This window comes from Paralichthys olivaceus, chromosome 5 (genome assembly GCF_024713975.1).
Source record: "Paralichthys olivaceus isolate ysfri-2021 chromosome 5, ASM2471397v2, whole genome shotgun sequence".
Classification (NCBI taxonomy): Eukaryota; Metazoa; Chordata; class Actinopteri; order Pleuronectiformes; family Paralichthyidae; genus Paralichthys; species Paralichthys olivaceus.
In genome coordinates this window covers 10,200,845-10,215,143 of record NC_091097.1, presented here as the reverse complement: position 1 = coordinate 10,215,143, position 14,299 = coordinate 10,200,845, and the positions used below count along the sequence as shown (strand labels likewise).

Below are 14,299 nucleotides of genomic sequence, written 5' to 3'. Positions count from 1 at the left end.
AGGAACATGGAACACCTTGTATCGCTGGACATAATTAGATAAAAACAGAACAGAACTTTTTGCACAATATGAGCCTGAGTGTGTCCAGCTCTTATCTAATTATGTGCACCACTACAAGCTGTTCCACATTCCTGTGAGACGGATGGGGGCACTGAGAGCTTGTGTTTCTTTTTGTTTGTGATGCGGCCTAACATGGTCAGGTTTTTATTATCTACAGGTACATATTTTAGAAAGGCCCACTTATAACAGACTAATGAATATTATTCCATCTGATGGTGAAGGGCTCCAAGACTATAAGACTTAATTGTACAACATCCTCTTATGGCAGCTGTATTACTTTACTATATCTCTTAGGAGAAGGGTCATTGTACTGAATATCATAATTACAATTAAAATAATGTAATTGTAATGTAACTGCTCATTTTGCATCTCAGGTCCTCAGGCCCAGTATTTGACACATGATTTTTATATATATATATATATATATATATATATATATATCCTGCTTTGCAAATAAAATAATGTTATCCCTTAGGGAGGATCTTATTCTTTGAATTACACTGCCATCTAGTGTAATAAAAGGGGACTTATTATTTCATTTCAGGATTGCTTAATTCCACAAGTATCTTTGTTTTCAAACGCTATAGTTCAGGGAATCAACATTCCTGCACGGTTATTACTCAGGAGACATTAAGTCTTTCAAATTAATATCATAATATCTAATACAGATTGAAAACATTGATATTTTATTCATAAACAAAAAGCAGCTGTATCGCCTCTAGCAAAATGTTCCTCTAACCATCAGATATATTATAAGTAAAAGTCAGTGAGTGGAAAAACACATTCTTTAAATGTCCTATTTGAATTATAAGGAATCATATGACATCCCGTCACATGTGTGTTGAATAGAATCAGACAAACACTGGACACTGTGATAAGTTGTTAGATTTGTGTACATCTAGGAAACAACTAATATAGATCTAGGTATTGTAGATCTGGGAAAAAACACAAAACCAACAACCTAAACAGAATGAAATCAGCAGTCAGACTATAACTTTAATTATGTGACAGTGAAACTATGTCTTGCAATGTTATCTTTCTACATAATCAAGTTTGGCTTTTAAGGAGTAAATATTCCTCTAGTAAACCTGGAGCACTTATCCATTTAAAGGAACTATTAGCAGATGAACAAGGATTAAACCTCTTTACCTTTTTGGAGAATGTGAATAAAGACACAAGGGGGCAGTGAAGTCTTTATGAGGTGCAGATCGTCATTTGGCTCCACTGAATCTGGGAGGTTAAAATTATAACTCAAGTGTTGCATCAGTGCCGCGCAGAGATAATTTTAAAATTGATTCAGTCCATTTGCCCCCCATCAGCTCAGTCCCAAATATAGAGCTGAGTATGAAGCTACAGGAGTGTGATTATATTAGTCAGTGATTCTCTCCCTCAGAGGCAAATCACTGGAGTCCATCATGATTCCACAGGACGTTATCTCTTCTTAAATGTCCAGCTACATTAAATAACGGTTACTGAGGTACCCATGTTCAGGATAACTCAATTTAATTTTACATGAACATTGATTTTGCTCATTTCAATGTATTATCTCGATGAAGCATGACGGGGTAGGATAAAAAAATGAATACAATCTGAAGGCCATATTTTATTTATGTCAGCATAAAATGTATTTTTCAGACAGGATTATAAGAACTGGTATTATGCTGCTAATCAACCTGGAAAGCTCAATGATGTCTCTGTGTTTACTTGAGTGCCAAAATAAAGCAGGGTCATGCATCATATTGAGTGGTTGCTGGGGATACAATAAAGTTTAAAAAATTAAAGTGAGTGTACATTAGGGCTTTGTTCAGGGATTATCTGTGTAAAACTGAGGTGGTTGTGTTACTGTGGTGCCACCTACAGGCACAATGTCATCTCATTTGCAGTCATGTTGGAGTTATTTCAGTTACAGCGTCCATTGATCCAGTGGTTTTCTAAAAAGTGAACTTTTAAGGGAATGAGTGACTTGATGAGAGTTATTTTATTTTCAAACTGCTCTCTCAGTGTGGCTAGAAGTGAAGTCCTCAGATTCTGTCGCAGTGATTAACGCCCATACAAGTAAATAAGCCTTGACTTGACTCTCATTGAATGCAAATGTCAGAACAATTTGAGGGGTGCGACACTCATTTGGCAAAACACTTGACTCCAGCCACCGAGGTTTCTGAGAACGATAATCCAGAAACGCATGACATTTGTTTTAAAAAGACACGATTTGAAGGGTTGATATGAAATCCCCTTGGGTAAAGTAGCTGAGAAGCTTATTAGCCTTTATATTCTTTTTTTCCCACTGATGACATTTTATGGTTGTTCATTACTCTGCGACTTTGACAGAAAAATACAACACCTAGAATGGCATTAAGTAGAGTGCATACCTCCGTCAAGGCCAAGCAATCCTACACATCTGTCTGGGTCTTATGATGAAAAAAAAAAGTGGGGGGAAAGGGAAGTGGTTTCCAAAACTGCACCAAACTGTGCAAGACCGATTGATTGACAAATGTCCTATCTTGCAACGTTATCATAAGATAAAACATTTCTGGATCCGCGCAACAATTTAATGGGTTCTTCACTGACCCATCCCCTCCATCAAGTTTGGTGCACATTGTTTAAAAAACAGACAAACAGACACAGATATATGGTGAAGGACTGTATTTAGATAGCACTTTTCCAGTCTTCAATCATAAAGTGCTTCTATATGCAGCACTTTTTCTTTTATATACCATTCGAGGGCAATTTGGGGTTCAATAGCTTGCTCAAGGAGGACATGTCGGAATGCAGAGTGGAGGTGCTGGGGATCAAACTACCACCCTTCTAGTTACTGAATAACCCGCGGCTAAAAACATAAAGTAACTTCCTTAGTCCTTCCTAAGTAATTCAACACATCTAATACTGGAAGGAGATATTGGTGCTAAAGGGTGTGCAGCACCTGCAGAGACTGCAAATACAGAGACTGTCTTTATATGCTAAAAAAGAATAATAAGTCACGTTATGGGACATATACAATACATACTAGAAGGAATGAAAATAGACATATAACCTGTATATAAGTGTTCTTTTACGATATATACTGTATCGGGGGAGTCTGTGGTCTGTGAGTGTGATGGCTAATAAACAGGAGCTGACAGAAATTTCTTAAAAAACACTCCTTGGACAAAATTCATAGCTCTGATGTCTACACTTCAGTTTCAATTCAAGTCCAACAAATGCAAGCAACAGCACTATGAAAATACTTGGCGGAGGGAAAGATGTGGAGAAATATGTGACATGGGGAAAATAAATTTGCAGAGAGAGAGAAAACAGGAGCAAAAATAAATATCAATCCGAGCTGCGGTGAAATGCGGCTCTGACAGGAGCTCGGGCAAATAGAAGTACAATTTGCTGTAAATGGAAAAGTCTTCTAGTTGTGGCTGGCACAAATTGGGCAGCTTGATCTTGTTGTCAGAGAAGTGTCGCAAACCCTGTGTTGAAGTGTCAACTCATTATAATAAGGTATTGAATATGGGGAAGTATGTCCAGACAAATCTGACATTTTTTTCTCTATTGTCAAATGTGAGAGATCTCAGCTCAGTGTAAGTTCAGGTGAAACACATGTTGGTTCATTGTGTTTTAATGTGTCTGCCTACAGATCAGGCTGCACAGACCTGACTCTTCAAAGGTCAAGTTTAGCCCCAATTTGATTTGAGTAACCCAGCCAAGTGTCGGCTCTCTCAGTGTGCGTGTGTGAGTCTGTGCACTCCTGCCAATTTCTCCCAGAGTGCATGTTAGGGAGATCAGCTTTGCTCCAGTAAAATGTGTGGGCTGAAAATAGGCCTGATCGAAGAATAGTGTTTCATATTACACTGCACAGGAGACCCAGGCAGCTAAAGCTCACTTGTTCTCCTCTTCACTTTTCTAGACTGAGGTCTCCACTTCTCCTGAGCAGCACGCGGTGGACTCATAGAGGACACTGGTCAAGGTCACATCATCCCAACACCACACAGGCAGAGGCAAAGAACAGTGTAATGCTCCCTTGAAATTAAATGGAACTTAACTGTTCATCACTTTATAACATTGTCAATTATTTAGCTGTAAAATGATTTAACTTTTAATATTTAGACCATAAGATAAGAGTTGTTGATCCCACACTGGGGGAAACTCGTTTTTTTTGCAGCAGATTGTCAAAATGAGGAACATAATATACACCCTTCACTACAGAGAGAGAAACATACTTGAGTAAAGTGCAGTGGCATGAGATGATTGCACAAAGATGAATACTGTGTTGAATCATTATGTATAAGTGTACTGTATAAGCATATGGTATGCAATATGAATGAGAATAATATATGTGAGTATAGTTACACAGTAGTATATTTAATAGAAGTAAACTATATGTAGTATAACTGTAAGTTATGCACACACACATATATATATATATAAAGTAAGGAATATGGAAAATGGAATAATATGGATAAAAGTGATCATCTAAAAGTTTATCCATCAACTCTAAATTGTGAGTCATAAACAACCTAGTCCCTTGAGAAACACAGAACATGTTTTTTTATATATAATTTGTTTTAAATACGAATTTCAAAATGCTGTGCCGCTCACGCGTGTGCTTTGAAAGCCACTAAAAAAAGAGCCCAGTAAAGATAGTACAGGGCGTTTTGTGGGCTGGCTCACCTGGGAACAGACTGGAACGGACATTCAAGCAGTACTGCTACAGTTGAGTCACAATTCTCTGGGATATGTGCCAAGGCTGGCAGCCCAATTCTGGATATCTCTGCTGTGGCAGGTCCACTGTTTTTCCCCCTTCCCTTCAAGCTGCTAATGTTCCAAGCACCAAAAGCATTACACCCCCTCACCCCACCCCCCATCAGACCCACATATCTGGGTCTCTCGCACATAATGCATCGCCTGCAGCGAGATAGTTTTTGAAAGGTAAGGTGACTGGTCAATGACATCTGAAAATAACCACAGACGGCTGTGACTCGTGAAATGGAAGAATAATTCTTCAGATTCAAGGATACATTTTTTGTTTTAGTAAAATTTCAAATAAGTGGCAGTGGCATTAAACTTTGTCATGTCAAGGGTCTGAATCCATCCATCTATTAGCTATACCACTTATACTTTGGAGGTCATGGTTGTCGGGCATTGCAGCATATTCCAGCCACCACTGGATGAGAGGCAGGGTGCATCCTGGACAGGTCACCTGTGACAAGATACATTCACCTTGGACTGTATATGAAGATGGACGGCATGACAGCTTCCAAAAGTAAAGCCAAAACATAGACAGGACAGATGGTCGCTTTGGTGACTCTAGATAACCTCGAGCTAATTGCTGGCCCTCGTGGCGGCGACGTCTCATTCGAATGTCTGCCCTATAAACTTTCAATGGTACTTTTTGTGCCTACCATGGTGACCACGGGTAACTGGGAATCAGGGTTCGATTCCGGAGAGGGAGCCTGAGAAATTGCTCCCACATCCAAGGAAGGCAGCAGGCGCGCAAATTACCCACTCCCGACTCGGGGAGGTAGTGACGAAAAATAACAATACAGGACTCTTTCGAGGCCCTGTAATTGGAATGAGTACACTTTAAATCCTTCCCCCAGAGGGACGAGCCCGACTTTCTGTTCAAGAATCAGTGTTTCACTCACAGGAAGATAAATTAAACAGGCTATCACCTCTTTATGTGAATACCTTTTGGGGGAAAGTAAAATCCTGTCTGATTAATGCACCATTTCCACACTTATTTACTTTATATGAACCTATTTATTTAGACTGAGACTATTTCAAGATGAGTATTGTCTGTTTTGAGTCTTTTATTTTGTTTTTCTTATTCTAACACGCCAGAGGCTGTTCACCTTGGAGACCTGCTGCGGATATGGGTACGGCCTGGCATGAGATTTAAACCCTGTCCACCAATGAACAGTGTACTACTGTTCATTGGTTTCGAATTTGGTTTTAATTAGTTATTTAATGCTATAAAAACAGGGTGAGATGTCATGATTGAAAGTTGTGACTGACATACAATTGACTGTGTGAATCGTAGGGTCCTCAATATCTCAGCTCCACTCCACGATCACTAGTTCACAGTATGTGGCTCCAAACGACACCAGCACAAGATGGCTGCAACCATATCTGGGATATTTTGGCCTCACTTTGTACAGTGAGAAGAAGTAGAAACACGTCATTCACGTCTGATCACTGTACCACTATGCTGACCCAATGTCATTTCTATATCCCTGTAATGTCTGATACAATAGCACAGAAAGTAGCAGTGCAAGTGTAGATGTTATAGAAGTTTGCTTTTGTGGATGGTACATTTCGAAGTTTTTAAAGGAAAGTTTGACAGTTTGTAGCACAAAGTTAGTTGTAAATATGTCCACACAGTTTAGCTTAGCCAGGATACAGAGCTTGCCTACATCAGTCTGGAGGTGACAAAATCTTACAAGTCCAGGTAAACCTCACCAATTAACACGTCATATATTGTTTGTTCGATCTCTACAACAAAGTGTAAAAAGAAAAACAAATGATTTTTTTTGCAGATTTGTTTCTAACTATTTCAGATCACGGTCAGTGACTCAGTTTCTGCTGGTTGCCTGGCAACTGCTCAGAGCCAAGAACAATTTTGGCGCTGTAAATCGGCGAAATGTCATTTTTACATTTTGTGCAAATTAAACAAACAAAAAGAAGTGACGTTAGGGGTATTTTGTTGCCTGACTCTAGAGCCTGCAAGCTGCTTCACAGTTTTGAGCCATTATGCTAAGCAAAGCTAACAAAATGCTGGATATAGCTTTACATGTACATTTGAGAATGGTATTGATTTTCTCATCTAACTCACTGACAGGAAGTGATTAACTGCATTTCCCAAAAAAACATAACATTTAAGAGAAAGCTGTGATCAAATAACATGCAATCATAGGATTATATACCAAAGCTTCTCAAATTATGATAGTTAAAAGACAAAACATTTCAAAAGCTATTAGAATTGCATGTTAAGTGCAATCTGCAAGATGATGTGCACCGTAATGCATGATGATAGGATTCAGGAGGAAAACAACAGGGAGTGAAGGCTCCTCTGCTACAGACAGACTGAAGCAGCCAGACAAGCTTTTACTCCCAGTGGTCAGGAGGCTCATTATCCCCAGTGAAGCTCACATAGTTAGAGGAGAAGTGAACTCTCATCCCGCTATAATGAGCCTGGCATTCCACTAGAGACTTTGGCATGAAGCTGGCCAACTTGGAGCGAGGCAGCCACCCTGTTGCTCTGCAGCTGACTGAGGGAAATGAGCGGAGCCTCTGAAGACGTCCTGAATGGGTTGTTGGGTGTCTACTGCAAGACATCACTGCTTCCACACTGCTCTCCGTGCAGCAGGGCGACCCGACTTTCAACAGACACACAAGGATTCATCTTTTCCGCTTTTCTGAATCTCTCGGTTTGCAAGAAATAAAAGGAGAGATTCCCAAGTTGTTCTTTTTGTTTATAATCCATCCTACTCCCAACATATCAATAATTCATCAGCTACCTTTTTTATTTTCATTGTTTTGGAGGAAACAAAGCTCCCTCGTGTTAATATTCTGGTTTCACAACATGGTCAGTACTTCCCTTTTGGATCCAATGTTGTATATATTTGTTTCTTTTTAATTTTTCTTATGTATTTAAATTTATTTAGAAAATGTTTTAGCTATTTATAACAATTTCAAGCCTAGATTTCTTTGTCATAAGATTTAATAACATATCTCAGGAATCATTGCCAATCTTTATTAGTGTATATATTGGCTGCTATATCTGGATCAGGAATGTTTTACCCCCAATATCGGTATTGGCATCTGACTCCAAAAATACATATTTAACCTACAGTTAGTATCAACTTTAGGAGTTGAGATTTAATGTCTTATTAGATTTATTTTTTTTAAATTAATATTAATGTAATTCTAAGACAGAAACAATACGTAAGCTATGAATAAAAAGTTTTATTGCTGTTTATCAACACTTAAGACTTAAAACAGTTCCCCACACCCCACCCCACCCCACTGATTAAAAGTCAGATGAATGAGAAAATCTGAGTGAGGAGAGGAGCAACGAGAAGAGAGCCATTTCCAAAATAGCCAATTTTACAAAAATATCCAAAAGGTTCTTCTCCCATTCTTTTTTAACAACAGCTTTAAACTCAGAGAGGGTTTGAAGTCTGTCTGGTGGCTATTTCCAGCTATCGAGGAGTCGGATATTATGAAGTTTTTCTTCCTGGTCTTTGTCAGAATAATAAGCAGATGCCGCTGCAGGTATGTCAGTGACCGAGCACTTCCAAAGTTCAGCTGTCTCTTATATGTCGAAGAGGATCCTCTCCTGTGTTACAGAGCTGCCCCTCTATGAGAACTTTAGCATCAGGAAGAGTGACCAATTGAAAGCTTATCTGCTTAGGACACCATGCGCTACTACGAAATCAAAGTTCTGCCATACTATCGCTTCACGAGTATGTTTTCAAAAGCTCCTCTTTCGCATGACAAGAAAATATATCATGAAAGCACAAACAGTCGCTTGATCTCACCCTCTCAACTGGGTGCTTAACTAATGAGATTTCGTACGGCTTCCTTCTGCTTTGAGAGGATTTTTCTAAAAGACACTAAATTTGACACGCTCAGTTTCAAAAGTTTGTCTCAACCATACACTATCCGTGATAAAAGGCTGTGGACAATACTGAGCTGTCAGTCCATCTAGTGATTGGTTTGGACGACAAACACATTAAAAAAAAACAAATTATGCAGTTTCTCTGACACGTAGTTTGATCTCTGTTTCCAGATGACACACTGGAAACAAAAAAGGAAATTAGCTGTTTGGGATATGGACCACTTTGACAGCAGTGACTTAAATGAAGATGAACCAAGTTCAGAATTATGCTGCTTTTCTAAATGGATATCTAAATTTTAATTTAATAGCTTGTGCAAAACTGAAACCTGCTAACAATACATCCCAGGGCAGTAATAATCTTCAGAATGCCTGTTTCCAGTAGAGTAGTGACCTTGAAGCCCAAACTACTGTGTGACTTATTTCTCATCTGCAGGAAATCTCAAAGTAATATCCTGCAGCTGTAGTATCAGGTCATGAAATAGTTTGTATGGTACAGTGTGCTATCAGGTCTGTCTCACTCATGGTCATCCCGGCTATTTTTTCTGTTACCATGACAACATTTCTCTGCACCGCTCTGCCTCTTGATTGTGTGGAAAATGAAGAAGAAGACAAAGGGAAAGATGTCAGACGCCGAGGAGCCGAGATTGAACAAAGACGAACAGTCGGCGCTGACTGGCCTACTTTGTCTCCAATTTATTTAAAGGCTCCGCTTGATGTATTTGAGATGTTGCATATCACACCAATTTTAGTCTCTCGACTATGTATAGTCATGAGGAAGCGTGTTGCTCCGTCTCACGTGCCAATCTTTCACCGTCATCACACATTAATAAAAGAACCACACTGTGTGACACTCGGCTTTGGTTTTAAAGGTTGATTTGTTGGTGCCATGACCCCCTGACAGCTCATACAGTACCTGCACTTTATGGTGAACACTTCAAATTTCAGACAGACTCATTAGGTTGCTGTTTTCCCCCCTAGTATGCTCTAGTGCTTCTAATAACCAGGACAAAGCAAATCGAAAACAAGAACACTGACTATACAACAAGGCTCACTCTGGATCAAAAAGCCAAAAGTCTACGCTTACAGCTTTCTGACCAAGTGAGACATCCTCAACAGTCAGAACCTGCTCACCTGAGGAGGGAGGAGGGTGGAGGAGATGTTGAATATGGAGGCCGGGACCTGTATTTATCAAGCATCACAGAATCTTTCAAGAGGCACACTGAAAGATAAGTTAGGATTAAAAGCCCAACAACTTAATTCAGAGAAACACTGTGCATTTACTGTTTAGTGTGATTGTCTCATGAGATAAATACTGATAATATTCCCAACAATGGCTTAAAGTGAATGAGCCTTTCTGGCTAAGTTTCTTTGATCCAGTCCCTGCAATAATTGAGGTAGCCCTTCACATGTTTTCTGTTGTTACTCAATACCTTTTGAAAAGCCTCAGTATATTCAATCCATGTGTTTTGCCTTGTTTTATTAAACTAAATTCTGTTCTAACAAACTGAATGCATGCCTTTCTGATAAAATAACCCGTCATCTCCCTGTGCGGCGGTTTAGCTGGAAACAGGTTTGTTTGTGTGTCTGATAAGAATCTATTTTCCATCATATGATGTCATATGATAAGTGATATCATGAAGAAGTCACAAAGGCATTAGAAAGTGACGTCATGCAGAGTTCAACAATGCATTTTTAAAGTCTCTGATTCCTGATGATACTTTTGCCAACGACTGGAGACACAACCTACGGGTTATTTAGATTAACCAATCATTCATCATCATATGGTATAAATTATGTAACGATGAAATGGCATTATTACAAAAACAAAAAAAATTGCATTGCCTGACTGGGATATATACAGCAGGGATGCAGGGTATATGCAACGCCACTCTGATGCTTTTAATTTATAACTTTTCTATTTCTCTCTTATCAGCTTACAGTTTTCTTCAGTGAATTTGCACATGTGTTTTCTGTGCATGTTACTGCCGCCATCTGTTGATCAGAGGACTATTGTGGAACTGGCAGCAGGAACGTGTAGCCTATCATGTCACCCATGTGCTCATGCTTGTGCAAGGGTACAAAATAACACTGGGATACCAGAAGTTAAAAACCACCAGTGGGTACCATTTAAATAAATGAGACCAAATTAAGAAATTGTACACCACAGTTTTAATCAGTCCCAACATCTTCTCTCTGTGCTGCCTCATTTTAGAACAATGAGTAGATCATCCAGCAGCAAGAGACTCTGGAGATGAAAAGAAACCACCGAGTTGAGAGAGTCAAATCAGAAGGTCACATACATTTGTTTGTGTGTCTCACTTTGAAGCGGAAAGCTTCAAGCCACGCCGGCATGAATAAGTCATACAGCTGTGAGCACAGGCCATAACGCTGGGGTCACATGACACCTACTGCTTTATACTGGTCCCACAACCTTTTTACAGAGAATCTTTGTTGAAACGTAGCTGAGAACATTTTACTGTTGCGACACAAACATGGGGTCTTTCTTACCAGAAAATGACTAACTGTAACAGAACAGCACAGGATATAAGGATTGTTTATAAAACATGTTTTCGAATGTTCCAGTAAGAAATTGTAAATTTTTTGAAATTTGAATCCCTTCAACCTGTCTGACACAGTGATGTTAAGTGGCATGAACAAGTTTCCACTTAAAAAGAACAGATGAATATAGAGCCCTGATGAGTCGACGAGAACGGACTGGAAAAAACTGAATATAAAAAAACAGACAGCAGACAGGTGCAGCAGCAAACAATCAAAACCTTTGACGCAGGAAAGTTAAATCTTCTTCCACCTTTAACATACTTAACTTCAAAACCACTTAAGCGAGTCATCACCGAGCTGTTAACACTGGTTGTAAATGCTAAAGTGATTCATCACACATTTCTTTTACAATTTTGTCTGTGCCATATTCTAACTGACAGACCCTTGATTCCATGTATAATTGAAGGATTATTCAAAGAGTATGTGGCTACCTGCTTGAAGAATACCATGGAGAGAAAATGCTTTATTTGAAGCCATGTTAGAAATTGTATTTATCTAGGCTATTTTATTCAATTTCAATTAAATTTTATTTGAATGATGACAAATCTCAATATGCATTATCATCTTGCTTTCCATCCATCCATCCATCCATCCATCCATCATCAATGCCGCTTATCGTTTTTAAGGGTTGCAAGGGAGCTGGAGCTCATCCCAGCTGACTTTGGCCAAGAAGCAAGGTACGCCCTGCACAATTAATCTAACCCTTATCTGAATGTCTTTGGACTGTGGGAGGAAGCCAGAGTATCCGTAAAAAAACACCCACGCAGAAGAGAGGAGTACATGCAGACCCCACACAGACAGGCCCTAGCCGAACCGGGATTTGAACCAAGGATTGGTGCTGACATTTGCACCACTGCGCCGTCCATGATATTATAGAGAACAACAACATTTTCCACAATGAGCAAGCACTTCATGATGACATTTAAAGGGGTGAAAGCTCCAACAGACTCAGCGAGGGCGGCCTCGACCGGTTGGGGCGAGAGAAATGGGGCAGAGAGGAGAGGTTGGTTGAAAAGGGGAGACAGAAAAGAGAGGGAGAGGAGACCAGGAACAGAAACTGATGCATTTAAGTATCCTATCAGAGTGGTTGTTATAATGACAATAATAGTGACACTTAGATATAATAATGTTATTAACAGCAGAAATAAATAATAGCAGCAATAACCCTCTAAATATATCAAGTATATTTTATGTACAGTAATATGTAATAGTTCTTACTTTAATACTCTCCAATATGATCATATTTGCAATGTTAAAAACAAAGTTATTTTAAGACGCTGATAACATGGTTTCCACCCTCTCCAGCCCACAAGCAACAGGCCAGTCCTTATGTTTTCTCTCAGGCGTGAGCCAATCCATGGAACAGTTGCATTACTCAAATGTACCAGAGAGGGATTACATTAAAACTCCCCACTGTGCGAGCATTTCATTAGGCTCGCTCCCTGTCTGAGTGGATTTACAACACTCTCGTCTGCCCACCTGCTCCCACCCAAAGAAGTGCTCGGTCAGAACGACTTGTTCCACGACATGTTTGAAAGCTGAACCTGCAAGTGTCATGCATGTTGTAGATATTTGATTATTGTCTTCTTGGAGCAATCTTGCAGAAATGTGTGACTTGTTCCTGTTTCAAAAAACCTTAACACAAATCTTCCTTTAATTTAGTCATTTGTATACTTTATCATTATTTACTTAGGTATTATGTGCAAAAACACAAAGACCCAAAACAGTAAGTACAGAACAGACACTAAATGCTACAGACTGAGAACAAACTGTCTGAAATTATTTAGGACATCCTGAGATGAAAATGATTTTTCTCATACAAGATCTTATTTATGATCTAATTCTGAATCTCATTTGAAAATAAAAGATACTGGGACTTCTCTCACAAGTCTATTTGTTGTTTGTCTCGAAGGTGTATAAAATAATATTGTCAACATAATGAAGCCATAAAAACTTAAGCCATTATAATATAAAAAAGCAGCAGTGTTCGCAGGGTGTCGATATCACTGATTGTTATGAGATAGAGAAGGGTTTGTTTCACTTGCAGTCCATCACTATTTTCACTTTACAACTGAAAGCTTAAATGAAATGTCACCGTCTGGTGATTATCTGCTTCTAATAAAGCTTTAGTGCTTTTACTTTAAAGTTTCCTCCCTGGGGACTGTGTGTACTATTTATAGGAAAACTTTAAAGATGCATCAAGACGAGACAAGTGAAAACTCCCCTGACGGCCAATTGTAAATAAAACTTGCCTCTTATGGCTGAGATGGTTCCACATCAAACAAAAAAGAGTGCGATTTCTCAAGTGAGAGATGGTAAGCCTCCTTTCCACTGATCATAATTTTAGATGAAAAGGTTCTTCTAAAAATAAATTGCCAACATGGTTTTTTCTGATCAGTGCTTGTCAGGGCCCCTTCATCATCTGTCACTGTTTGTATACGATTGGTAATTTATAGCTGAGGGTATAGGACAGGGTCTGTTACGTGAAAGGAACACTGGAGTGTGGTGATGAAATGTCGGATTAATCACAATCTTGCAAACAATATCTGAACAGCAGTCATAATTATTGGGCTGAGTCAGTGTCTTTAGGTAGGTCCATCAGTTATGCGTCATGTACTCAAACCAGGCCGATAACCATCCTGAATAATAGAATGTTTGTTATGTTTTGACGACCAGTGGGTATGAGTAATTGTCTTTGTATTCTGGAGGCATCTGTTTGATTTGGTCCTTGTTAATACTTACAAATACAAATATTACATTTATAGAGCTGTTCTCTTGTTTGAATAGACAATAATTTATTAATATGGTTCTTTTCACTTTGGTGATACAACAAGAAATATAGATTCTCAATAGAAATTAAGAGTTGCTGAGGTGAGACCAGGAAAGTACTGGGATTTCTGTCAGACAATGTCACAGTTATACAATTGGGATGGACATGGCTTGGAAATGACTGCTGGTTAACATGATAGACTCTGTATGTAAGGCCACTTCTCTCACTGAACAGGAGAACTGCAGGGTGGGATATATGAAAGGAAAAGAAGAGAAGAGCAGGTGTTAAAGCTGTTAAATTAATAAAAT

The 14,299-nt window shown here is 39.0% G+C and overlaps 1 protein-coding gene across 5 annotated transcripts in view; it reads right to left on the bottom strand.

Annotated features, from left to right (window-relative positions):
- Positions 1 to 14,299, bottom strand: part of mrtfbb (myocardin related transcription factor Bb) — a 68,587-nt gene that overhangs the window by 24,439 nt on the left and 29,849 nt on the right. The window lies entirely within an intron of this gene.